The 25,106-nt window shown below is 54.7% G+C and overlaps 2 long non-coding RNA genes across 2 annotated transcripts in view; both read right to left on the reverse strand.

Moving 5' to 3' along the window:
* LOC144484695 (uncharacterized) overlaps positions 1 to 21,898 on the reverse strand; it is a 971,557-nt gene extending 949,659 nt beyond the window's left edge. The window contains exons 1-2 of the long non-coding RNA XR_013496102.1: positions 21,827 to 21,898; positions 19,162 to 19,590 (exon numbers count right to left, since the gene is read on the reverse strand). This is a non-coding gene — a long non-coding RNA (uncharacterized LOC144484695). The remainder of the gene's footprint in view (positions 1 to 19,161; positions 19,591 to 21,826) is intronic.
* Positions 13,812 to 15,395, reverse strand: LOC144484694 (uncharacterized). Its single transcript, XR_013496101.1, has 2 exons — positions 15,114 to 15,395; positions 13,812 to 15,065 (listed from the first exon to the last, which is right to left on the reverse strand). It is a non-coding gene; the product is annotated as an uncharacterized LOC144484694 (long non-coding RNA).
* Positions 21,899 to 25,106: the final 3,208 nt, after the last annotated feature.

Raw genomic sequence — 25,106 nt, forward strand, 5'->3', positions numbered from 1 at the left:
GTGTCTGTCAGTCTGTGTGTGTGTATGTGTGCGTCAGTGTCTATGTGTGTGTGTGTCAGTGTCTGTGTGTGTGTCTGTGTGTGTCAGTGTCTATGTGTGTGTGTGTCAGTGTCTGTCTGTGTGTGTGTCTGTCAGTCTGTGTGTGTGTGTGTGCGTCAGTGTCTATGTGTGTGTGTGTGTGTCTGTGGGCCTGACGTTACCAATCGGAGCCGAAGGGCAGAATCCGGGTGTAATACGGATCCGCGCCCGGAATCCTCTTTGCAGCGCGCCCACACGCGTTTTACCGGCCTGTCCCGATGTGCTCTGTCGGCGGGGCTTAGCGCTGCCGGACCGATCTGAGTTGTGAACCGCGCATGCCCAGTTCAAAAATATCCGAGACAGCGGGCCCGGGCGCGAGATATAAAATAGCAGAGGCGGGGTGGGGGGGGGACGGATGGACTTGGGAGAATCTCGCAAACTGCAAATAAAGTAGCATCCTCTTTGTGCTGCCTAATTATCTATGTGAAAGGTAATTATACTACAGTGTCCTAGTGAGCAAGTAGTGACCTGTATAATACATTTGTGATCTGTAACTGGATTGTTGATGATCAAATGTTCAGAGTCATGTGGTGAACTTGGGAGAATTGTCCCCGTGGTGGAACTTGGTTGGAAGTAAGATTCAAGGAGATTACTAAATCTGGGAAACCAACCATAGTGAAAAGCAGTTTGTATTGGCAACTCTTCTCTCACATTCCATGGCAGACGTGCCCCTACTTATGAATGTGATTTGCATGGGCAACATTGGCTGCAGCTACTCTGCTTCTGGAGCAGCCTTGGATCCTTTCTTTCATCTTGTTTTCATCAGAACATTGCACAGAATTACAGGAATCACCTTTGGAAGAGAATGTCAAAGTTACAATCACAGGGACTAAACACCTGGCGGTCACAAATCTGATAGTATTCCAGAACATGGATGGGGGGAGACATACATTTTGAAATATTATCCCAGATTTCTGACTGTCAGGTTTTTAGCTCCTGTGGGTGGATTGGGGGGAGGCCGGGATGAACGAATGTTGGAGTCATGCAACGCTGCTTGCCCCTGGCACATCGACAGTCACAGCCCCCCCCCCCCCCATGCCACCCAATCCCCCCCCCCCCCCAGCCACATGCTGCACACAGTCACAGCACCCCCCATGCCCCCCAATCCCCCCCCCCCCCCCCAGCCACATGCAGCACACAGTCACAGCCCGCGGTAACTTTGGAAGGCTGCAGCAGTGATATCCGCGCTGTGTGCACATCTTCAGCCTGAAGTGAGCTGCAAGTGCTGGGACCCAGCTGCACTGCAGGTCCCGAGGTCCGTGCTACCACACGGACATTGGAGTTCGTGCACAGCAACAGCACCCCCCACACCCCCCCACCTCCACACTCGCAGAGACGCCACGGACCCGGGACAGCGGAATGGCTGCAACTCAAGACACACTTAAGTAGCGGGGAGCCTCCGAACGCAACGCGCCTAGCTCCTCGCCAACCCTCACCGAGGAAGTGCCGGCTTCCGACTTTTATTTGCCAGGTCGTTAAAAACGCGGACGCGGATTGGGCCGCGCGGTGGTAGAGTGGGATTTGGTGGTAGAGTTGGGTGCGCGCTTCACTAAATCGATCTAAATGCATTTATTCGGCGGGCCGCCCTATCCCCACCCGCGTCCGCGCAGCTCGCCACTTTACCGAAACCGCGGGAATGGCCGCGAACCGCTTCGCGCCCAAAACGGGCGCAACGGCGATTTAAATGCATTTGCAGGCATTTAAATTGAATGAATGAACTGCCCGCCCAACTCGATCAGCACTTCCCCCCTTTACCACCGCGTTCGCCGATCCGGAACCGCGCCGAAATGGACCTGCTGAATAAAAGTCTGAATCGGGCGCTCCAGCTGGCGAAGAGCAAGTTCAGAGATTCCTACGGCTCCCTGACTCCGATCGGTGGTGGTGGGGGGGAAGAGGGAGGCGGGTCAGATCATTCTCTGGTTGGGGGAGGCGGGGGGGGGAGTGAGGCCAGATCTTAGTCTGGTTTGGGGGGGGGAGATGGAGGAGAAGGAGGCGGGTCAGATGTATCTCTGGCAGGGCGGGGGGGGGTGTTGCGCTTGGTCGGGGGAGAGGGCCGATCGTTATCTGGTGGGGAGGGAGGAGGAGGCGGGTCGGGTGTTCCTCTGCGGAGTGGGGGAGTGAGGCCAGATCATTCTCTGGGGGTGGGGGGGGAGTGAGGCTAGATCGTTGTCTGGGGGCGGGGCGGTGGGTGGGGGAGTGAGGCCAGATCATTCTCTGGGGGTGGGGGGGAGTGAGGCCAGACCATTCTCTGGGGTAGGGGCGGAGGGAGGCCCGATCGTTTGGGGGGGGAGGCAGATGGATCTCTGGTTGGGGGTGGGGGGGGGAGGCAGGGGGTTCCACTGCCATTCTGCGGGTGATCGGTGGAGAAGGGTGGGGGCATAGGTGGTGATCGGTCTGCCTAGTGGGGGAGGTGCATAAGGGGGACAGTGATGTGTGTGGGTAGTGGGGGGTGGATAAGGGGGACAGTGATGTGTGTGGGTAGTGGGGGGTGGATAAGGGGGACAGTGATGTGTGTGGGTAGTGGGGGGTGGATAAGGGGGACAGTGATGTGTGTGGGTAGTGGGGGGGGTAGATAAGGGGGACAGTGGTGTGTGTGGGTAGTGGGGGGGTAGATAAGGGGGACAGTGGTGTGTGTGGGTAGTGGGGGGGTGTGGATAAGGGGGACAGTGATGTGTGTGGGGAGTGGGGGGGGTGTGGATAAGGGGGACAGTGATGTGTGTGGGTAGTGGGGGGTGGATAAGGGGGACAGTGGTGTGTGTGGGGAGTGGGGGGGTGGATAAGGGTTTAGTGATGTGTGTGGGTAGTGGGGGGTGGATAAGGGGGACAGTGATGTGTGTGGGTAGTGGGGGGTGGATAAGGGGGACAGTGATGTTGTGGGAAGTGGGGGGGGGTTGATAAGGGGGACAGTGGTGTGTGTGGGTAGTGGGGGGGGGGTAGATAAGGGGGACAGTGGTGTGTGTGGGTAGTGGGGGGGTGTGGATAAGGGGGACAGTGATGTGTGTGGGGAGTGGGGGGGGTGTGGATAAGGGGGACAGTGATGTGTGTGGGTAGTGGGGGGTGGATAAGGGGGACAGTGATGTGTGTGGGTAGTGGGGGGGTGGATAAGGGGGACAGTGATGTGTGTGGGTAGTGGGGGAGGTGCATAAGGGGGACAGTGATGTGTGTGGGTAGTGGGGGGGTGGATAAGGGGGACAGTGGTGTGTGTGGAGAGTGGGGGGTGGATAAGGGTTTAGTGATGTGTGTGGGTAGTGGGGGTGGATAAGGGGGACAGTGATGTGTGTGGGTAGTGGGGGGCGGATAAGGGTTTAGTGATGTGTGTGGGTAGTGGGGGGCGGATAAGGGGGACAGTGGTGTGTGTGGGGAGTGGGGGGGTGGATAAGGGTTTAGTGATGTGTGTGGGTAGTGGGGGTGGATAAGGGGGACAGTGATGTGTGTGGGTAGTGGGGGGTGGATAAGGGGGACAGTGATGTTTGTGGGAAGTGGGGGGGATTGATAAGGGGGACAGTGATGTGTGTGGGTAGTGGGGGTTAGATAAGGGGGACAGTGATGTGTGTGGGTAGTGGGGGGTGGATAAGGGGGACAGTGATGTGTGTGGGTAGTGGGTGGGGTGGATAAGGGGGAACAGTGATGTGTGTGGGTAGTGGGGAATGGATAAGGGGGACAGTGATGTGTGTGGGTAGTGGGGGGTGGATAAGGGGGACAGTGATGTGTGTGGTTAGTACTCTGGGACGGCACGGTAGCACAGTGGTTAGCACTGCTGCTTCACAGCTCCAGGGACCTGGGTTCGATTCCCGGCTCGGGTCACTGTCTGTGTGGAGTTTGCACATTCTCCTCGTGTCTGCGTGGGTTTCCTCCGGGTGCTCCGGTTTCCTCCCACAGTCCAAAGATGTGCGGGTTAGGTTGATTGGCCATGCTAAAATTGCCCCTTAGTGTCCTGGGATGCGTAGATTAGAGGGATTAGTGGGTAAAATATGTAGGGATATGGGGGTATGGCCTGGGTGGGATTGTGGTCGGTGCAGACTCAATGGGCCGAATGGCCTCTTTCTGTACTGGAGGGTTTCTATGATATTCAATCACTCCTCACAAACCAACCCCCTCATCTCCGGAATCAACCGAGTGAACCTTCTCTGCACCCCTTCCAAAGCCAATATATCCTTTCTTAAATAAGGGGACCAAAACTGTACACAGTACTCTCGGTGTGGCCTCACCAGTACCCTGTACAGTTGCAGCAAGACCTCCCTGCTTTTATACTCCATCCCTCTCGCGATAAAGGCCAACATTCCATTCGCCTTCTTGATCGCCTGCTGCACCTGCAAACTGAGTTTTTGCGATTCATGCACAAGGACCCCCAGGTCCCTCTGCACAGTAGCATGTTGTAATTTTTCACCATTTAAATAAAAGTCCCTTTTCCTGTTATTCCTTCCAAAGTGGATAACCTCACACTTACCAACGTTATACTCCATTTGCCAGATCCTCGCCCACTCACTTAGCCTATCCAAATCTCTCTGCAGACTCTGTGTCTTCCACGCAATTTGCTTTCCCACCCATCTTAGTGTCATCCGCAAACTTTCCTACACTCGGCCCCCTCCTCCAGATCGTCGAGGTATATGGTAAATAGTTGAGGCCCCAGCACCGATCCCTGCGGCACGCCACTAGTCACTGATTGCCAACTGGAAAAGCACTCATTTATACCGACTCTCTGTCTTCTGTTAGATAGCCAATCTTCAATCCACGCTAACACTTTACCCCCAACTCCAACAAAGAAACAAAGAACAATACAGCACAGGAACAGGCCCTTCGGCCCTCCAAGCCCGTGCCGCTCCCTGGTCCAAACTAGACCATTCTTTTGTATCCCTCCATTCCCACTCCGTTCATATGGCTATCTAGATAAGTCTTAAACGTTCCCAGTGTGTCCGCCTCCACCACTTTGCCCGGCAGCGCATTCCAGGCCCCCACCACCCTCTGTGTAAAATATGTCCTTCTGATATCTGTGTTAAACCTCCCCCACCCTTCACCTTGAACCTATGACCCCTCGTGAACGTCACCACCGACCTGGGGAAAAGCTTCCCACCGTTCACCCTATCTATGCCTTTCATAATTTTATACACCTCTATTAAGTCTCCCCTCATCCTCCGTCTTTCCAAGGAGAACAACCCCAGTTTACCCAATCTCTCCTCATAACTAAGCCCCTCCATACCAGGCAACATCCTGATAAACCTCCTCTGTACTCTCTCCAAAGCCTCCACATCCTTCGGTAGTGTGGCGACCAGAACTGGGTGCAGTATTCCAAATGCGGCCGAACCAACGTTCTATACATCTGCAACATCAGACCCCAACTTTTATACTCTATGCCCCGTCCTATAAAGGCAAGCATGCCATATGCCTTCTTCACCACCTTCTCCACCTGTGACGTCACCTTCAAGGATCTGTGGACTTGCACACCCAGTTCCCTCTGCGTATCTACACCCTTTATGGTTCTGCCATTTATTGTATAGCTCCTCCCTACATTATTTCTACCAAAATGCATCACTTCGCATTCATCAGGATTGAACTCCATCTGCCATTTCTTTGCCCAAATTTCCAGCCTATCTATATCCTTCTGTAGCCTCTGACAATGCTCCTCACTATCTGCAAGTCCTGCCAATTTTGTGTCGTCCGCAAACTTACTGATCACCCCAGTTACACCTTCTTCCAGATTGTTTATATAAATCACAAACAGCAGAGGTCCCAATACAGAGCCCTGCGGAACACCACTAGTCACAGGCCTCCAGCCGGAAAAAGACCCCTCCACTACCACCCTCTGTCTTCTGTGACCAAGCCAGTTCTCCACCCATCTAGCCACCTCCCCCTTTATCCCATGAGATCCAACCTTTTTCACCAACCTACCATGAGGGACTTTGTCAAACGCTTTACTAAAGTTCATATAGATGACATTCACGGCCCTTCCCTCGTCAACCATTCTAGTCACTTCTTCAAAAAACTCCACCAGGTTAGTGAGGCATGACCTCCCTCTCACAAAACCATGCTGACTATCGTTAATGAGTTTATTCCTTTCTAAATGCGCATACATCCTATCTCTAAGAATCTTCTCCAACAACTTCCCCACCACGGATGTCAAGCTCACCGGCCTATAATTACCCGGGTTATCCTTCCTACCCTTCTTAAATAACGGGACCACATTAGCTATCCTCCAATCCTCTGGGACCTCACCTGTGTCCAGTGACGAGACAAAGATTTGCGTCAGAGGCCCAGCGATTTCATCTCTCGTCTCCCTGAGCAGCCTTGGATAGATTCCATCAGGCCCTGGGGATTTGTCAGTCTTTATATTCTCTAACAAACCTAACACTTCCTCCCTTGTAATGGAGATTGTCTCCAACGGTTCAACACTCCCCTCCGAGACACTCCCAGTCAACACATCCCTCTCCTTTGTGAATACCGACGCAAAGTATTCATTTAGGATCTCCCCTAATTCTTTGGGCTCCAAGCATAATTCCCCACTTTTGTCCCTGAGAGGTCCGATTTTTTTCCCTGACAACCCTTTTGTTCCTAACGTGTGAATAAAATAACTTGGGATTCTCCTTAATCCTGTCTGCCAAGGACATTCCGTGACCCCTTTTTGCCCTTCTAATTCCCCGTTTGAGTTCTTTCCTACTTTCTTTGTACTCCTCCAGAGCTCCCTCCATTTTTAGCTGCCTGGACCTAACATACGCCTCTCTTTTCTTTTTGACCAGTCCCTCAATTTCCCTGGTTATCCACGGTTCTTGAATCCTACCCTTCCTATCCTTTTTACAGGCACATGTCTGTCCTGTAGCCCTAACAACTGTCCCTTAAAAGACTCCCACATGCCAGATGTGGATTTACCCTCAAACAGCCTCTCTCAATCAAGAGCTGCCAATTTCTGCCTAATCCCACTAAAGTTAGCCTTCCCCCAATCCAACACCTTACCCTTGGGACACCACTCATCCTTTTCCATCACTATCCTAAAGCTAACAGAATTGTGGTCACTATTTGCCACATGTTCCCCTACTGAAACTTTGAAGACCTGACCGAGCTCATTCCCCAGTACTAGGTCCAGTATACCCCCCTCTCTAGTCGGGCTATCTACATATTGTTCCAAAGAACCCTCCTGTAGGCATTTTACAAATTCCACCCCATTCAGAGTCCCAGCTCTCAGCGATTTCCAGTCTATACCAGGGAAATTGAAGTCTCCAACTACAACAACCCTATTTTTCCTGCACCTATCCAGTATCTCCTGACATATCCGTTCTTCCACTTCCCTTGGGCTGTGGGGGGGGCCTGTAGTATAACCCCAACATAGTGACTGCGCCCTTCCTGTTTCTAAGCTCCACCCAGAGTGACTCGTTACACGACCCCTCTGAATTGTCCTCCCTCTGCACCGCTGTAATATGCTCTCCAACTAATACTGCTACTCCCCCACCTCTTTTGGCCCCTCCTCTGTCTCGCCTAAAACACTTGTACCCCGGAATATTCAGCTGCCAGTCCTGTCCCTCTTTCAACCAAGTCTCTGTCACCGCAACCACATCCAAATTCCTCGTGCGCATTAAGGCCCTAAGTTCATCTGTCTTACCTGCTACGCTCCTTGCTTTGAAGTAGATGCACTCCAGACCTCCAGGCCCAGTGAGGTCATCCTCCCCCAGAGTGCTCTTCTTCTTTGCCAGCCTTGTCCCAGCCCCAAGCTCGTCCCCAGCCTCTACACTTGTAGGCCTAATATTTTGATCCCCACCCCCCTGCCATACTAGTTTAAACCCCCCCGAACTGCACTGGCAAAACTCCCAGCCAGGATATTCGTGTCCTTCCAACTTAGTTGTGACCCGTCCTTCTTGTATAGGTGCCATCCTCTCCTGAAAACTTCCCATTGATCGAGGAAAATGAAGCCCTCCCTCCTGGACCAGTCCTTTAGCCAATCATTCAATTGTATTAACTCCCTATTCTTAGCCCCACTGGCACGAGGCATTGGGAGCAGCCCAGAGATGGCCACCCTGGAGGCCCTACGTTTTAGTCTATTTCCCTGAATTGCTCTCGTAGGATCCCCCTGCTCTTCCTATCTACGTCATTTGCACCAATGTGTACAATGACATCCGTTTCTTTATCTTCCCCTTTTAAGATGCCTCCTATCCGCTTGGAGACATCCATTACCCCAGCACCAGGTAGGCAGACTATCATCCTGGAGTCCCGTTCGCACCCACAGAATCGCCTGTCCGTGCCTCTAACCGACACATCCCCCACCACTATTGCTCTCCTAACCCCTCTCTTTCCTTTCCGGGCCACAGAGCCTGACTCTGTGCCAGTGACCTGGTCACTGTGGCTTACCCCTGGAGAGTCCTCCTCCTCCACACTATCCAAAACAATCTGCTTGTTTTAGAGTGGGACAACCACAGGTGACCCCTCCCCTCTCACACCTGTCGCCGAGCTCTTCCTATTATGAGAGACAGCCACTGGAGTATTCTCTGGTACTTTACCCTTCTGTGCACCTTTATCTTTTGCAGTGACCTTTTGTGAGGCACCTTATCGAAAGCCTTCTGGAAATCCAAATACACCACATCCACCGGTTCCCCTCTGTCAACCGCACTCGTCACCTCCTCAAAAAACTCCAGTAAATTAGTCAAACATGACTTTCCCCTCCTGAATCCATGCTATATCTGCTTGATTGAACGATTCTTTTCCAGGTGTCCTGCTATTTCTTCCTTAGTGATAGATTCCAGCATTTTCCCAACTACGGACGTTAAGCTAACCGGCCTGTAGTTACCTGCCTTTTGTCTACCTCCTTTTTGAAACAGTGGCGTCACATTAGCTGTTTTCCAATCAGCTGGCACCTCCCCAGAGTCCAGTAAATTTTCATACATTACAACTAATGCATGTGCTATTACTTCTGCCGTTTCTTTTAATACCCTGGGATGCATTCCATCCGGACCAGGGGACTTGTCTACCTTTAGTCCCATTAGCCTATCCAGCACTACCTCTTTAGTAATAGTGATCGTTTTAAGGTCCTCACCCCCTACAGTCCCATGGCCATCTATTATTGTTATGCTATTTGTGTCCTCCACTGTGAAGACTGACACAAAAAACTTGTTTAAGGCCTCAGCCATTTCATTTCCCATTATTAAATCCCCCTTCTCATCTTCTAAGGGACCAACATTTACTTTAGCCGCTCTTTTCCTTTTTATATATTTGTAAAAACTCTTACTATCAGTTTTTATATTTTGTGCGAGTTTATTTTCAGAATCCATCTTTCTTTATTGCTTTCTTAGTAGTTCTTTGTTGCTTTTTAAAGCCTTCCCAATCTTCTAGTTCCCCACTAATTTTGGCCACTCTGTACGTTTTTAATTTAATACTCTCCTTTATTTCCTTAGGGGGTTGGAGTTTAAGAGCCGTGGGGTTATGCTGCAACTGTACAGGACCTTGGTGAGACCACATTTGGAATATTGTGTGCAGTTCTGGTCACCTCACTATAAGAAGGATGTGGAAGCGCTTGGAAAGAGTGCAGAGGAGATTTACCAGGATGCTGCCTGGTTTGGAGGGTAGGTCTTATGAGGAAAGGTTGAGGGAGCTAGGGCTGTTCTCTCTGGAGCGGAGGAGGCTGAGGGGAGACTTAATAGAGGTTTATAAAATGATGAAGGGGATAGATAGAGTGAACGTTCAGAGACTATTTCCTTGGGTGGATGGAGCTATTACAAGGGGGCATAACTATAGGGTTCGTGGTGGGAGATATAGGAAGGATATCAGAGGTAGGTTCTTTACGTAAAGAGTGGTTGGGGTGTGGAATGGACTGCCTGCAGTGATAGTGGAGTCAGGCACTTTAGGAACATTTAAGCGGTTATTGGATAGTCACATGGAGCACACCAGGATGATAGGGAGTGGAATAGCTTGATCTTGGTTTCAGATAAAGCTCGGCACAACATCGTGGGCCGAAGGGCCTGTTCTGTGCTGTACTGTTCTATGTCTATGTTCTATCCATGGCTGGTTATCCCTTTTCTTACATTACTTCTTTTTCAGTGGAATATATTTTTCCTGAGTACTGAGAAAAATCTCCTTAAAAATCCTCCACTGTTCCTCAACTGTCCCACCAATTAGTCTGTGTTCCCAGGCTACATTCGCCAACTCCGCCCTCATCCTATTGTAATCCCCCTTGTTCAAGCAGAGGGCACTGGTTTGGGACCCTACTTTCTCACCCTCCTTCTGTATTAGAAGTTCAACCATTGGCCATGTTAAATTCTCCCTCAGTGTGAACCAACCTGGCGACTAGGGGATTTCAGTGTTAATGTAAGCCTACACAATCAAGGAAAAGCAGCCAGCATCATTAAGGACCCCCGAGGCACCCCGGACATTCTCTCTTCCACCTTCTTCCGTCGGGGAAAAAGATACAAAAGTCTGAGGTCACGTACCGACCGACTCAAGAACAGCTTCTTCCCTGCTGCTGCTGTCAGACTTTTGAATGGGCCGACCTCGCATTAAGTTGATCTTTCTCTACACCCTAGCTATGACTGTAACACTACATTCTGCACTCTCTCCTTTCCTTCTCCCCTATGTACTCTATGACTGGTATGCTTTGTCAGCAGTTAGGTGCATTGGCCGTGCTAAATTCTCCCTCAGTGTACCCGAACAGGCGCCGGAGTGTGGCGACGAGGGGAATTTCAAAGTAACTTCATTGCGGTGTTAATGTAAGCCTATAGCACACAAGAAACAATACTTTTCAGTAGATACCAATACATGTGACAATAATAAATCAAATCAACCCCCTCCGCAATCTTATTTCTCCTCCAGCCCCTACACCCCTCCCTATCTCTGTAACCTCCACCAGCCCGCGACACCTCCTCCCTATCTCTGCAACCTCCTCCAGCCCCTACACCCCTCCCTATCTCTGTAACCTCCTCCAGCTCCTACACCCCTTCCCTATCTCTGTATCCTCCTTCACTCCCTAAACCCCCTCCCTATCTCTGTAACCTCCTCCAGCCCCTACACCCCCTCCATATCTCTGTAACCTCCTCCAGCCCGCTACACCCCTCCCTATCTCTGTAACCTCCTCCAGCCCCCTACACCCCTCCCTATCTCTGTAACCTCCTCCAGCCCCCTACACCCCTCCCTATCTCTGTAACCTCCTCCAGCCCCTACATCCCTCCCTATCTCTGGAACCTCCTCCAGCCCCCTACACCCCCTCCCTATCTCTGTAACCTCCTCCAGCTCCCTACACCCCTCCCTATCTCTGTAACCTCCTCCAGCCCCTACACCCCTCCCTATCTCTGTAACCTCCTCCAGCCCCTATACGCCTCCCTATCTCTATAACCTCCTCCAGCCCCTACACCCCTCCCTATCTCTGTAACCTCCTCCAGCCCCTACACCCCCTCCCTATCTCTGTAACCTCCTCCAGCCCCTACACCCCCTCCCTATCTCTGTAACCTCCTCCAGTCCCTACACCCCCTCCCTATCTCTGTAACCTCCTCCAGCCCCCTACACCCCTCCCTTCTCTGTAACCTCCTCCAGCCCCTACACCCCTCCCTATCTCTGTAACCTCTACCAGCCCCTACACCCCCTCCCTATCTCTGCAACCTCCTCCAGCCCCTACACCCCCTCCCTATCTCTGTAACCTCCACCAGTCCCCTACACCCCTCCCTATCTCTGTAATCTCCTCCAGTCCCTACAACCCTCCCTATCCCTGTAACCTCCTCCAGCCCCTACACCCCCTCCCTATCTCTGTAACCTCCTCCAGCCCCCTACATCCCCTTCCTATCTCTGTGACTTCCTCCAGCTCCCGACACCTCCTCCCTATCTCTGCAACCTCCTCCAGCCCCTACACCCCCCATCTCTGTAACCTCCTCCAACACCCTACACCCCTATCTCTGTAACCTCCTCCAGCTCCTACACCCCCTCCCTATCTCTGTAACTTCCTCCAGCTCCCTACACCCCCTCCCTATCTCTGTAACTTCCTCCAGCTCCCTACACCTCCTCCCTATCTCTGTAACCTCCTCCAGCCCCTACACCCCCCATCTCTGTAACCTCCTCCAGCCCCTACACCCCCCATCTCTGTAACCTCCTCCAGCACCCTACACCCCCTCCCCATCTCTGTAATCTCCTCCAGCTCCCACAACCTTCCCTATGTCTGTCACCTCCTCCAGTCCCTAAACCCTCCCGAATCATTGTAACCTATTCCAGCGCCTACAGCCCTATTTCTGTTGGTCAAAGCTTTGCAAATGGTCGGCTGGACTCGAAACATCACCTCTTTTCTCTCCTTACAGGTGCTGCCAGACCCGCTGAGATTTTCCAACATTTCCTCTTTTGATTTCAGATTCCAGCATCCACAGTGATTTGCTTTTATCCGGGTCATGTTGCAGCTGTATAAGGTGCTGGTGGGGCCACACCTGGAGTTACTGTTTACAGTTTGGTCTCCTTACTTGAGAAAGGATATACTGGCACTGGAGGGGGTGCAGAGGAGATTCACGAGGTTGATTCCGGAGTTGAGAGGGTTGGCTTATGAGGAGAGACTGAGTAGACTGGGGCTATACTCATTGGAATTCAGAAGAATGAGGGGAGATCTTATAGAAACATATAAGATTATGAAGGAAATAGATAAGATAGAAGCAGGGAGGTTGTTTCCACTGGCGGGTGAAACTAGAACTAGGGGGCATGGCCTCAAAATAAGGGGGAGCAGATTTAGGACTGAGTTGAGGAGGAACTTCTTCACACAAAGGGTTGTGAATCTGTGGAATTCCCTGCCCAGTGAAGCAGTTGAGGCTCCCTCATTGAATGTTTTTAAGGCAAGGATAGATTTTTGAACAGTGAAGGAATTAAGGGTTATGGTGAGCGGGCGGGTAAGTGGAGCTGAGTCCACGAAAAGATCAGCCATGATCTTATTGAATGGTGGAGCAGGCTCGAGGGGCCAGATGGCCCACTCCTGCTCCTAGTTCTAATATCTCCTTCCGCAACTAGGGGCTCAAAATGGTGTTTGATAATCGTTGCTGCGGGGGACTTTGGGGCTGTGAGAAAGGTGGTGTGTGAATGTAAATTCGGCAAGTAAACCACGCGGCCACTGTCTATTTTCCGTCTGCGCTGATCCTGCGATTCGGACAGGAACGTGGAAACTGAGCAAAGAGGATGCGCTGGGCCTTGGAAAGGGTCCAGAGGAGGTTCACAAGAACGATGCCTGGAATGAAGAGCTTGTCGTATGAGGAACGGGTTGAAGACTCTGGGTCTGTACTCGTTGGGAGTTTAGAAGGATGAGGGGGGAGGGATCTTATTGAAACTTACAGGATACTGCGAGGCCTGGATAGAGTGGACGTGGAGAGGATGTTTCCACTGGTAGGAAAAACTAGAACCAGAGGGCACAACCTCAGGCTAAAGGGACGATCCTTTAAAACAGAGATGAGGAGGAATTTCTTGAGCCAGAGAGTGGTGAATGTGTGGAACTCTTTGCCGCAGAAGGCTGTGGAGGCCGGGTCATTGAGTGTCTTTAAGACAGAGATAGATAGGTTCTTGATTAATAAGGGGATCAGGGGTTATGGGGAAAAGGCAGGAGAATGGGGATGGGAAAAGGATCAGCCATGATTGAATGGCGGAGCAGACTCGATGGACCGAGTGGCCTCATTCTGCTCCTATGGGTCTTATGGGAGAGAAAGGGATCTGGCTGGCAGGGTGAGATGTCCCGATCTCCGAACACAAGTGTGTGTGCGCGTGCGTTTAATCCTGAGATTGAGATCGGAAAACAGCCCCGAGATGTGAAGTCGTGACCAGTTTCCATTTTATTGTCAGTAATTAAGACAGTGCAAAGCAGCAGCAGAGGACAGTCTGTCTGAACAGCGACCCAGCGACGGGGTCCACAGCTTCTCCAGTTAGATTGGCTCCAAATACAGGGCACTCCCCCTTTCTATCTTCATTACTCACTAACTGAACGCAGTGCAGAACTGTGAGACCACCCGACACAGGAGGAGGCCATTCAGCCCCTCTCTCCCCGAGACTGTCACACAGGAACAGGAGGAGGCCATTCAGCCCCTCTCTCCCCGAGACTGTCACACAGGAACAGGAGGAGGCCATTCAGCCCCTCTCTCCCCGAGACTGTCACACAGGAACAGGAGGAGGCCATTCAGCCCCTCTCTCCCCGAGACTGTCACACAGGAACAGGAGGAGGCCATTCAGCCCCTCTCTCCCCGAGACTGTCACACAGGAACAGGAGGAGGCCATTCAGCCCCTCTCTCCCCGAGACTGTCACACAGGAACAGGAGGAGGCCATTCAGCCCCTCTCTCCCCGAGACTGTCACACAGGAACAAGAGGAGGCCATTCAGCCCCTCTCTCCCCGAGACTGTCACACAGGAACAGGAGGAGGCCATTCAGCCCCTCTCTCCCCGAGACTGTCACACAGGAACAGGAGGAGGCTATTCAGCCCCTCTCTCTCGCGCCTGTTACACAGGAACAGGAGGCCATTCAGCCCCTCTCTCCCCGAGACTGTCACACAGGAACAAGAGGAGGCCATTCAGCCCCTCTCTCCCCGAGACTGTCACACAGGAACAGGAGGAGGCCATTCAGCCCCTCTCTCCCCGAGACTGTCACACAGGAACAGGAGGAGGCCATTCAGCCCCTCTCTCCCTGAGACTGTCACACAGGAACAGGAGGAGGCCATTCAGCCCCTCTCTCCCCGAGACTGTCACACAGGAACAGGAGGAGGCTATTCAGCCCCTCTCTCTCGCGCCTGCTACACAGGAACAGGAGGAGGCCATTCAGCCCCTCTCCCCAAGCCTGTTACACAGGAACAGGAGGAGGCCATTCAGCCCCTCTCTCTCGCGCCTGTTACACAGGAACAGGAGGAGGCCATTCAGCCCCTCTCTCCCCGAGACTGTCACACAGGAACAGGAGGAGGCCATTAAGCCTCTCTCTCCCCGAGACTGTCACACAGGAACAGGAGGAGGCCATTCAGCCCCTCTCTCCCCGAGACTGTCACACAGGAACAGGAGGAGGCCATTCAGCCCCTCTCTCCCCGAGACTGTCACACAGGAACAGGAGGAGGCCATTCAGCCCCTCTCTCTCGCACCTGTTACACAGGAACAGGAGGCCATTCAGCCCCTCTCTCCCCGAGACTGTCACACAGGAACAGGAGCAGGCCATTCAGCCCCTCTCTCTCGCACCTGTTACACAGGAACAGGAGGAGGCCATTCAGCCCCTCTCTCTCGCGCCTGTTACACAGGAACAGGAGGAGGCCATTCAGCCCCTCTCCCCGAGCCTGTCACACAGGAACAGGAGGAGGCCATTCAGCCCCTCTCTCTCGAGCCTGTCCCACCACTGAATGAGCTCATGACCGCTCTGTGACCCAGCCCGTCACCAATTACTCCACTGTCTGTCTGTACCCTTGGATCAGAAGTAAAAAATAATCTATCAATCTCTGATTTGAGAGGACAGAGTCCTCCGCAACACCCCCACAAGCATTTGCTGCCTTTTGTAACACTTCTCTTCCCCTTACCTCCCTCCCGAACTTCAAGATTCGACCCCCCGCCTCCCTCCCCTCCTCTCTCACCCGAGACTTCCCCTTCCCGCCATTGTCTCTCCCCCCTGCTAGTCCGAGAATATGATCCCAACCGACTTAGCCTCTCCTCATATGACAGACCTGCCATCCCAGGAATCAGCCTGGTAAACCTTCGCTGCACTCCCTCTGTCGCAAGGATGTCGAGCTTCTCGAGTGTTGTTGGGAGCCGCACCCATCCAGGCAAGTGGAGAGCGTTCCATCACACTCCTGACTTGTGTCCTTGTAGATGGCGGACAGGCTTTGGGTGGGAGACTCTCCGCGGGATTTCCAGTGGACAGGCTTTGGGTGGGAGACTCTACGCGGGATTCCCAGTGGACAGGCTTTGGGTGGGAGAGTCAGGAGGGGAGTTACTCTCCGCAGGGTTCCCAGTGGACAGGCTTTGGGTGGGAGACTCTCCGCGGGATTCCCAGTGGACAGGCTTTGGGTGGGAGACTCTACGCGGGATTCCCAGCGGACAGGCTTTGGGTGGGAGAGTCAGGAGGGGAGTTACTCTCCGCAGGGTTCCCAGTGGACAGGCTTTGGGTGGGAGACTCTACGCGGGATTCCCAGTGGACAGGCTTTGGGTGGGAGAGTCAGGAGGGGAGTTAATCTCGGCGGGATTCCCAGTGGACAGGCTTTGGGTGGGAGAGTCAGGAGGGGAGTTACTCTCCGCAGGATTCCCAGTGGACAGGCTCTGGGTGGGAGACTCTCCGCAGGGTTCCCAGTGGACAGGCTTTGGGTGGGAGAGTCAGGAGGGGAGTTACTCTCCGCGGGATTCCCAGTGGACAGGCTCTGGGTGGGAGACTCTCCGCGGGATTCCCAGTGGACAGGCTTTGGGTGGGAGAGTCAGGAGGGGAGTTACTCTCCGCAGGGTTCCCAGTGGACAGGCTTTGGGTGGGAGAGTCAGGAGGGGAGTTACTCTCCGCGGGATTCCCAGTGGACAGGCTCTGGGTGGGAGACTCTCCGCGGGATTCCCAGTGGACAGGCTTTGGGTGGGAGAGTCAGGAGGGGAGTTACTCTCCGCAGGATTCCCAGTGGACAGGCTTTGGGTGGGAGACTCTCCGCGGGATTCCCAGTGGACAGGCTTTGGGTGGGAGAGTCAGGAGGGGAGTTACTCTCCGCAGGGTTCCCAGTGGACAGGCTTTGGGTGGGAGAGTCAGGAGGGGAGTTACTCTCCGCGGGATTCCCAGTGGACAGGCTTTGGGTGGGAGAGTCAGGAGGGGAGTTACTCTCCGCAGGATTCCCAGCCTCTGACCTGCACTTGACCCTGACGAAAGCTTTTGAGGCGATTGGCAAAGATGGCCCATTGCTGGGGCTCCTCGAGGGGCGAGACCCCAGACCAAGAGGGAGGGGACCCCTGGCCAACAGGGAGGGGACCCCCGGCCAAGAGGGAGGGGACCCCCGGCCAACAGGGAGGGGACCCCGGCCAACAGGGAGGGGACCCCTGGCCAAGAGGGAGGGGACCCCCGGCCAACAGGGAGGGGGACCCCCGGCCAACAGGGAGGGGACCCCTGGCCAACAGGGAGGGGACCCCCGGCCAACAGGGAGGGGACCCCTGGCCAAGAGGGAGGGGACCCCTGGCCAACAGGGAGGGGACCCCTGGCCAAGAGGGAGGGGACCCCCGGCCAACAGGGAGGGGACCCCCGGCCAACAGGGAGGGGACCCCTGGCCAAGAGGGAGGGGACCCCCGGCCAACAGGGAGGGGACCCCCGGCCAACAGGGAGGGGACCCCTGGCCAACAGGGAGGGGACCCCCGGCCAACAGGGAGGGGACCCCCGGCCAACAGGGAGGGGACCCCCGGCCAACAGGGAGGGGACCCCCGGCCAAGAGGGAGGGGACCCCCCTGGCCAAGAGGGGGGGACCCCCGGCCAAGAGGGAGGGGGTGGAGAGAGGGAGATGAAACCAGACGGGGTCTATGATCAGTCAAAAATTAGGGACAGGGTATTGTTGAAATAAAGAGAAGGCTGTCCCAGCTTTTCACGTTGGTCTTCTCAACACAACTTGCTCGAATCTCTGTGCACAAAGTCCGATCCTGGGCGGGTCAAAGGAATTGGTCCGGGCGAAAAAACCTTTCTTGAATGGAAGACAAGCATTGCCGTGGGGATTGGGGGTCGGGGGTGGGGGGGGTTTAGTTCCTTAGTGCATTCCTCAAGGCAATGCCTCAACCAGCAGTCGACTTGCAAACCAATCGGCACCCATTCTTCAGGCGGTATGAATTGTTGTGAGAGTTTGCAGTCCGGCGTCGGTCCTGGTGGGTGCAAGGCGACAAGCTTCGACAGGATGTTCCTTTCTTCCTCCAGCAAGGCAGAGAGGCTTGGTGGGGGGGGGGGGGGGGGGGGTTCAGGCTTGGTTTTCTGGGGCGGGGGACTGGGGGGAGATGAGGAGGGACTGGAGGGGGGGAAGAGGAGGGGGGACTGGGGGGGGAGAGGAGGGGGGACTGGGGGGGGGGGGGAGAGGAGGGGGACTGGAGGGGAGGGGGGGAAAGAGGAGGGGGGACTGGGGGGGGGGAAGAGGAGGGGGGACTGGGGGGGGGGGGGAGAGGAGGGGGGACTGGGGGGGGAGAGGAGGGGGGACGGGGGGGAGAGGTGGGGGGACTGTTGGAGAGGGGAGAGGAGGGGGACTGGGGGGGAAGAGGAGGGGGGACTGGGGGGGGAAGAGGAGGGGGGACTGGGGGGGGGAAGAGGAGGGGGGACTGGGGGTGGGGAAGAGGAGGGGGGACTGGGGGGGGAAGAGGAGGGGGGACTGGGGGGGGGGAAGAGGAAGGGGGGACTGGGGGGGGAAGAGGAGGGGGGACTGGGGGGGGGAAGAGGAGGGGGGACTGGGGGGGGAAAGAGGAGGGGGGACTGGGGGGGGGGGGAAGAGGAGGGGGGGACTGGGGGGGGGAAGAGGAGGGGGGACTGGGGGGGGGGGAAGAGGAGGGGGGACTGGGGGGGGGAAGAGGAGGGGGGACTGGGGGGGGGGAAGAGGAGTGGGGACTGGGGGGGGGAAGAGGAGGGGGACGGGGGGGGGGAAGAGGAGGGGGGACTGAGGGGGGAAAGGAGGGGAGACTGGGGGGAGAACAGGAGGGGAGGACTGAGTGACGCGCTGACGACTGGGGAAGGTCCGAGTTTCCAGCTCGTATACCACACCCTCCCACTCCGCCCCCACGCTCTCACCCTCACGTCACCCGCCCCCGGCAAAGAGTTTCTGACAGTATATAAAAATACATACACAAGCACAGCCACACGCGCACACGCAAAGATACGCGCACACAGACACACACACACATCCACACTCTCACTCACGTGTGCACTCCAGCACACACAGACACGCCCGCAGACACACAGACACACGCCCGCAGACACACAGACACGCCCGCAGACACACCCGCAGACACACACACACGCCCTCAGACACACAGACACGCCCGCAGACACACAGACACGCCCGCAGACACACACACACAGACACGCCCGCAGACACACACACACGCCCTCAGACACACACACACGCCCGCAGACACACACACACGCCCGCAGACACACACACACGCCCGCAGACACACACACACGCCCGCAGACACACACACACGCCCGCAGACCACACACACACGCCCGCAGACACACACACTGGTTATATATACATTTAAAGACTGCGCGCAACAGAAAAGCGCCACCCCTCTGCTCTCAGACCGATCTGCTCACTTGATGGGGGGGGGGAGAGGTGGGGCAAATATCAACCCCGCACTCCCTGCCAAATGCCCCCCTTAATCCGCGTTGACGAATCCCGATTGGGGGGCGGTTTCAGAGCGAGGGGGAAGGTGAGCGAGCTCCAGGCTAGCGGCAGAGAGCGAAAGGATGCAATGTAATGTCTGGAGGGGGGGGGAATGGGGGAGGCAGCGGGGGAGAGAGGGGGGCAACCAGGAGTGAACAACTTAGCAGCAGCCCCCCGGAGCCTGTTGCCCCCCGAGCGTGGAGCTGGGCGATTGTGCGGCGTGTGAATTCTGGGGTCCAATCTTAATCCCGTAAGCCTGGAGATGGGGAGAGAGAGAGAGAGAGTCAGTGTTTGGTAGCACCCAGAGCCCAGACACACCACCCCCGCCCCCCCCCCCCCGGCGACCCCCACACAGACCACACTGTCTGACACACACACCGCCCGCCTGGATTCTTTCCCTCCCTGAGCTGCTGCCCACTCCGAAACTCTGCCCACACTCTCACCAACTTTCACAGATTGCCCCATAGAAAGCATTCTTTCTGGTTGTATCACAGCTCGGTCTGGGGCTCCTGCTCTGCCCAAGACCGCAAGGAACTACAAAAGGGGTCGTGAATGTAGCCCAATCCATCACGCAAACCCAGCCTCCCATCCATTGACTCTGTCTACACTTCCCGCTGCCTCGGGGAAAAGCAGCCGGCATAATCAAGGACCCCCCCACGTACCCCGGACATTCTCTCTTCCACTTTCTTCCGTCGGGGAAAAAGATACAAAAGTCTGAGGTCACGTACCGACCGACTCAAGAACAGCTTCTTCCCTGCTGCTGCCGTCAGACTTTTGAATGGACCGACCTCGCATTAAGTTGATCTTTCTCTACACCCCTAGCTGTGACTGTAACACTACATTCTGCACCCTCTCCTTTCCTTCTCTATGAACGGTATGCTTTGTCTGTATAGCGCACAAGAAACAATATTTTTCAGTGTATATTAATACATGTGACAATAATAAATCAAATTGTGTCCCTCTCCCTGTGTCTCCGTCCCTGTCTCTTTCTCTCCCCCTTGTGTCTCTCCCTGTCCCTGTTGTGCTTTGTGTCTCTGTCCCTCCCCCCCTGTGTCTCTGTCTCTCTCTCTCTGTGTCTGTCCCACTGTCTCTGTCCAATGACTGTGTTTAAACGTGCCCTGGTGTCTGGGTAATATCACAGGTTCTGGTTCTGGGTAATAGCCCCCTGGATGTGGTCTCACTCTCTTCATGTTGTCCGTCCCTCCTGCCCGGTGCGTCTCTCTGCGTCTCAGGAGAGTGGGCAAAGAAGTGGCAGATGGAATACAATGTGGGAAAGTGTGAGGTTGTGCACTTTGGAAGGAGGAATGGAGGCAGAGACTATTTTCTAAATGGGAAAATGCTTCGGAAATCAGAAACACAAAGGGACTTGGGAATCCTTGTTCAAGATTCTCTTAAGGTTAACGTGCAGGTTCAGTCGGCAGTTAGGAAGGTAAATGTAATGTTAGCATTCATGTCGAGAGGGCTAGAATACAAGAGCAGGGATGGACTTCTGAGGCTGTAGAAGGCTCTGGTCAGACTCCATTTGGAGAATTGTGAGCAGTTTTGGGCCCCGTATCTAAGGAAGGATGTGCTGGGCCTTGGAAAGGGACCAGAGGAGGTTCACAAGAATGATCCCTGGAATGAAGAGCTTGTCGTATGAGGAACGGGTTGAGGACTCTGGGTCTGTACTCGTTGGAGTTTAGAAGGATGAGGGAGGGATCTTATTGAAACTTACAGGATACTGCGAGGCCTGGATAGAGTGGACGTGGAGAGGATGTTTCCACTAGTAGGAAAAACTAGAACCAGAGGGCACAACCTCAGGCTAAAGGGATGATCCTTTAAAACAGAGATGAGGAGGAATTTCTTCAGCCAGAGAGTGGTGAATGTGTGGAACTCTTTGCCGCAGAAGGCTGTGGAGGCCGGGTCATTGAGTGTCTTTAAGACAGAGATAGATAGGTTCTTGATTAATAAGGGGATCAGGGGTTATGGGGAAAAGGCAGGAGAATGGGGATGGGAAAAATATCAGCCATGATTGAATGGCGGAGCAGACTCGATGGGCCGAGTGGCCTCATTCTGCTCCTATGTCTGATGGAGTGTGTCTGTGTGTATCCATGTGTGTCTGTGTCCGTGTGTGTCCGTGTCTGTGTGTCCGTGTCCGCGTGTGTCTGTGTCCGCGTGTGTCTGTGTCCGCGTGTGTCTGTGTCTGTGTCCGTGTGTGTCTGTGTCCGTGTGTGTCTGTGTCCGTGTGTGTCTGTGTCCGTGTGTGTCTGTGTCCGTGTGTGTCTGTGTCCGTGTGTGTCTGTGTCCGTGTGTGTCTGTGTCCGTGTGTGTGTGTGTCCGTGTGTGTCTGTGTCCGTGTGTGTCTGTGTCCGTGTGTGTCTGTGTCCGTGTGTGTCTGTGTCCGTGTGTGTGTGTGTCCGTGTGTGTGTGTGTCCGTGTGTATCCGTCTCTGCCCTGGACACATCCCGGTTAATTCCTACAGGGGGTGGGGTTGATATTCGACACGCACTCACCTCATTGTTCACATCAAACACCCCTTGCTGGATTTTTCTGTAGATTTCTTTGGCCGTGTCAATGAATGCCTGAGGAGGAGAGACAGAGAGACACGGTCAACAACCCCAGCACCATTCCAACACCCTCTCCCCGAGAGAGAGAGAGAGAGACATGGTCAACAATCCCAGCACCATTCCAACACCCTCTCCCCGAGAGAGAGAGAGAGAGACACGGTCAACAATCCCAGCACCATTCCAACACCCTCTCCCCGAGAGAGAGAGACAGAGACACGGTCAACAACCCCAGCACCATTCCAACACCCTCTCCCCGAGAGAGAGAGAGAGAGAGACACGGTCAACAACCCCAGCACCATTCCAACATCCTCTCCCCGAGAGAGAGAGAGACAGAGAGACACGGTCAACAACCCCAGCACCATTCCAACACCCTCTCCCCGAGAGAGAGAGAGAGAGAGACAGAGAGACACGGTCAACAACCCCAGCACCATTCCAACACCCTCTCCCTGAGAGAGAGAGAGAAGAGACACGGTCAACAATCCCAGCACCATTCCAACACCCTCTCCCCGAGAGAGAGAGAGAGAGACAGAGAGACAGGGTCAACAACCCCAGCACCATTCCAACACCCTCTCCCCGAGAGAGAGAGAGAGAGAGAGAGACAGGGTCAACAACCCCAGCACCATTCCAACACCCTCTCCCCGAGAGAGAGAGAGAGAGAGACAGAGAGACACGGTCAACAACCCCAGCACCATTCCAACACCCTCTCCCCGAGAGAGAGAGAGAGAGAGAGACAGAGAGACACGGTCAACAACCCCAGCACCATTCCAACACCCTCTCCCCGAGAGAGAGAGAGAGAGAGAGAGACACGGTCAACAACCCCAGCACCATTCCAACACCCTCTCCCCGAGAGAGAGAGAGAGAGAGAGACAGGGTCAACAACCCCAGCACCATTCCAACACCCTCTCCCCGAGAGACAGAGACAGAGAGAGACAGAGAGACACGGTCAACAATCCCAGCACCATTCCAACACCCTCTCCCCGAGAGAGAGAGAGAGACAGAGAGAGACAGGGTCAACAACCCCAGCACCATTCCAACACCCTCTCCCCGAGAGAGAGAGAGAGAGAGACACGGTCAACAACCCCAGCACCATTCCAACACCCTCTCCCCGAGAGAGAGAGAGACAGAGAGACACGGTCAACAACCCCAGCACCATTCCAACACCCTCTCCTCGAGAGAGACAGAGAGAGAGACAGAGAGACACGGTCAACAACCCCAGCACCATTCCAACACCCTCTCCCCGAGAGAGAGAGAGAGAGAGACAGAGAGACACGGTCAACAACCCCAGCACCATTCCAACACCCTCTCCCCGAGAGAGAGAGAGAGACAGAGAGACAGAGAAACACGGTCAACAACCCCAGCACCATTCCAACACCCTCTCCCCGAGAGAGAGACAGAGAGACACGGTCAACAATCCCAGCACCATTCCAACACCCTCTCCCCGAGAGAGAGAGACAGGGTCAACAACCCCAGCACCATTCCAACACCCTCTCCCCGAGAGAGAGACAGAGAGACACGGTCAACAACCCCAGCACCATTCCAACACCCTCTCCCCGAGAGAGAGACAGAGAGAGAGAGAGAGACAGGGTCAACAACCCCAGCACCATTCCCACAACCTCTCCCCGAGAGAGAGAGAGAGAGAGACAGAGAGACACGGTCAACAATCCCAGCACCATTCCAACACCCTCTCCCCGAGAGAGAGAGAGAGAGAGACAGAGAGACACGGTCAACAACCCCAGCACCATTCCAACACCCTCTCCCCGAGAGAGAGAGAGACAGAGAGACACGGTCAACAACCCCAGCACCATTCCAACACCCTCTCCCCGAGAGAGACAGAGAGAGAGACAGAGAGACACGGTCAACAACCCCAGCACCATTCCAACACCCTCTCCCCGAGAGAGAGAGAGAGAGAGACAGAGAGACACGGTCAACAATCCCAGCACCATTCCAACACCCTCTCCCCGAGAGAGAGAGAGAGACAGAGAGACACGGTCAACAACCCCAGCACCATTCCAACACCCTCTCCCCGAGAGAGAGAGAGAGACAGGGTCAACAACCCCAGCACCATTCCAACACCCTCTCCCCGAGAGAGAGAGAGAGAGAAGACAGAGAGACACGGTCAACAATCCCAGCACCATTCCAACACCCTCTCCCCGAGAGAGAGAGACAGAGAGACACGGTCAACAACCCCAGCACCATTCCAACACCCTCTCCCCGAGAGAGAGAGAGAGAGAGAGACAGAGAGACACGGTCAACAATCCCCAGCACCATTCCAACACCCTCTCCCCGAGAGAGAGAGAGAGACAGAGAGACACGGTCAACAACCCCAGCACCATTCCAACACCCTCTCCCCGAGAGAGGACAGAGAGACACGGTCAACAATCCCAGCACCATTCCAACACCCTCTCCCCGAGAGAGAGACAGAGAGACAGGGTCAACAACCCCAGCACCATTCCAACACACTCTCCCCGAGAGAGAGAGAGAGAGAGACAGAGAGACACGGTCAACAATCCCAGCACCATTCCAACACCCTCTCCCCGAGAGAGAGAGAGAGAGAGACAGAGAGACACGGTCAACAACCCCAGCACCATTCCAACACCCTCTCCCCGAGAGAGAGAGAGAGAGAGAGACAGGGTCAACAACCCCAGCACCATTCCAACACCCTCTCCCCGAGAGAGAGAGAGAGACAGAGAGACAGGGTCAACAACCCCAGCACCATTCCAACACCCTCTCCCCGAGAGAGAGAGAGAGAGAGAGAGAGAGAGAGACACGGTCAACAACCCCAGCACCATTCCAACACCCTCTCCCCGAGAGAGAGAGAGAGAGAGAGAGAGAGAGAGACACGGTCAACAACCCCAGCACCATTCCAACACCCTCTCCCCGAGAGAGAGAGAGACAGAGAGAGAGAGAGAGACACGGTCAACAACCCCAGCACCATTCCAACACCCTCTCCCCGAGAGAGAGAGAGAGAGAGACACGGTCAACAACCCCAGCACCATTCCAACACCCTCTCCCCGAGAGAGAGCGAGACAGAGAGAGACAGAGAGACACGGTCAACAACCCCAGCACCATTCCAACACCCTCTCCCCGAGAGAGAGAGAGAGAGACAGAGAGACACGGTCAACAACCCCAGCACCATTCCAACACCCTCTCCCCAAGAGAGAGAGAGAGAGAGACACGGTCAACAACCCCAGCACCATTCCAACACCCTCTCCCCGAGAGAGAGAGA

Source organism: Mustelus asterias, unplaced genomic scaffold, assembly GCF_964213995.1.
Source record: "Mustelus asterias unplaced genomic scaffold, sMusAst1.hap1.1 HAP1_SCAFFOLD_123, whole genome shotgun sequence".
Taxonomy (NCBI): domain Eukaryota; kingdom Metazoa; phylum Chordata; class Chondrichthyes; order Carcharhiniformes; family Triakidae; genus Mustelus; species Mustelus asterias.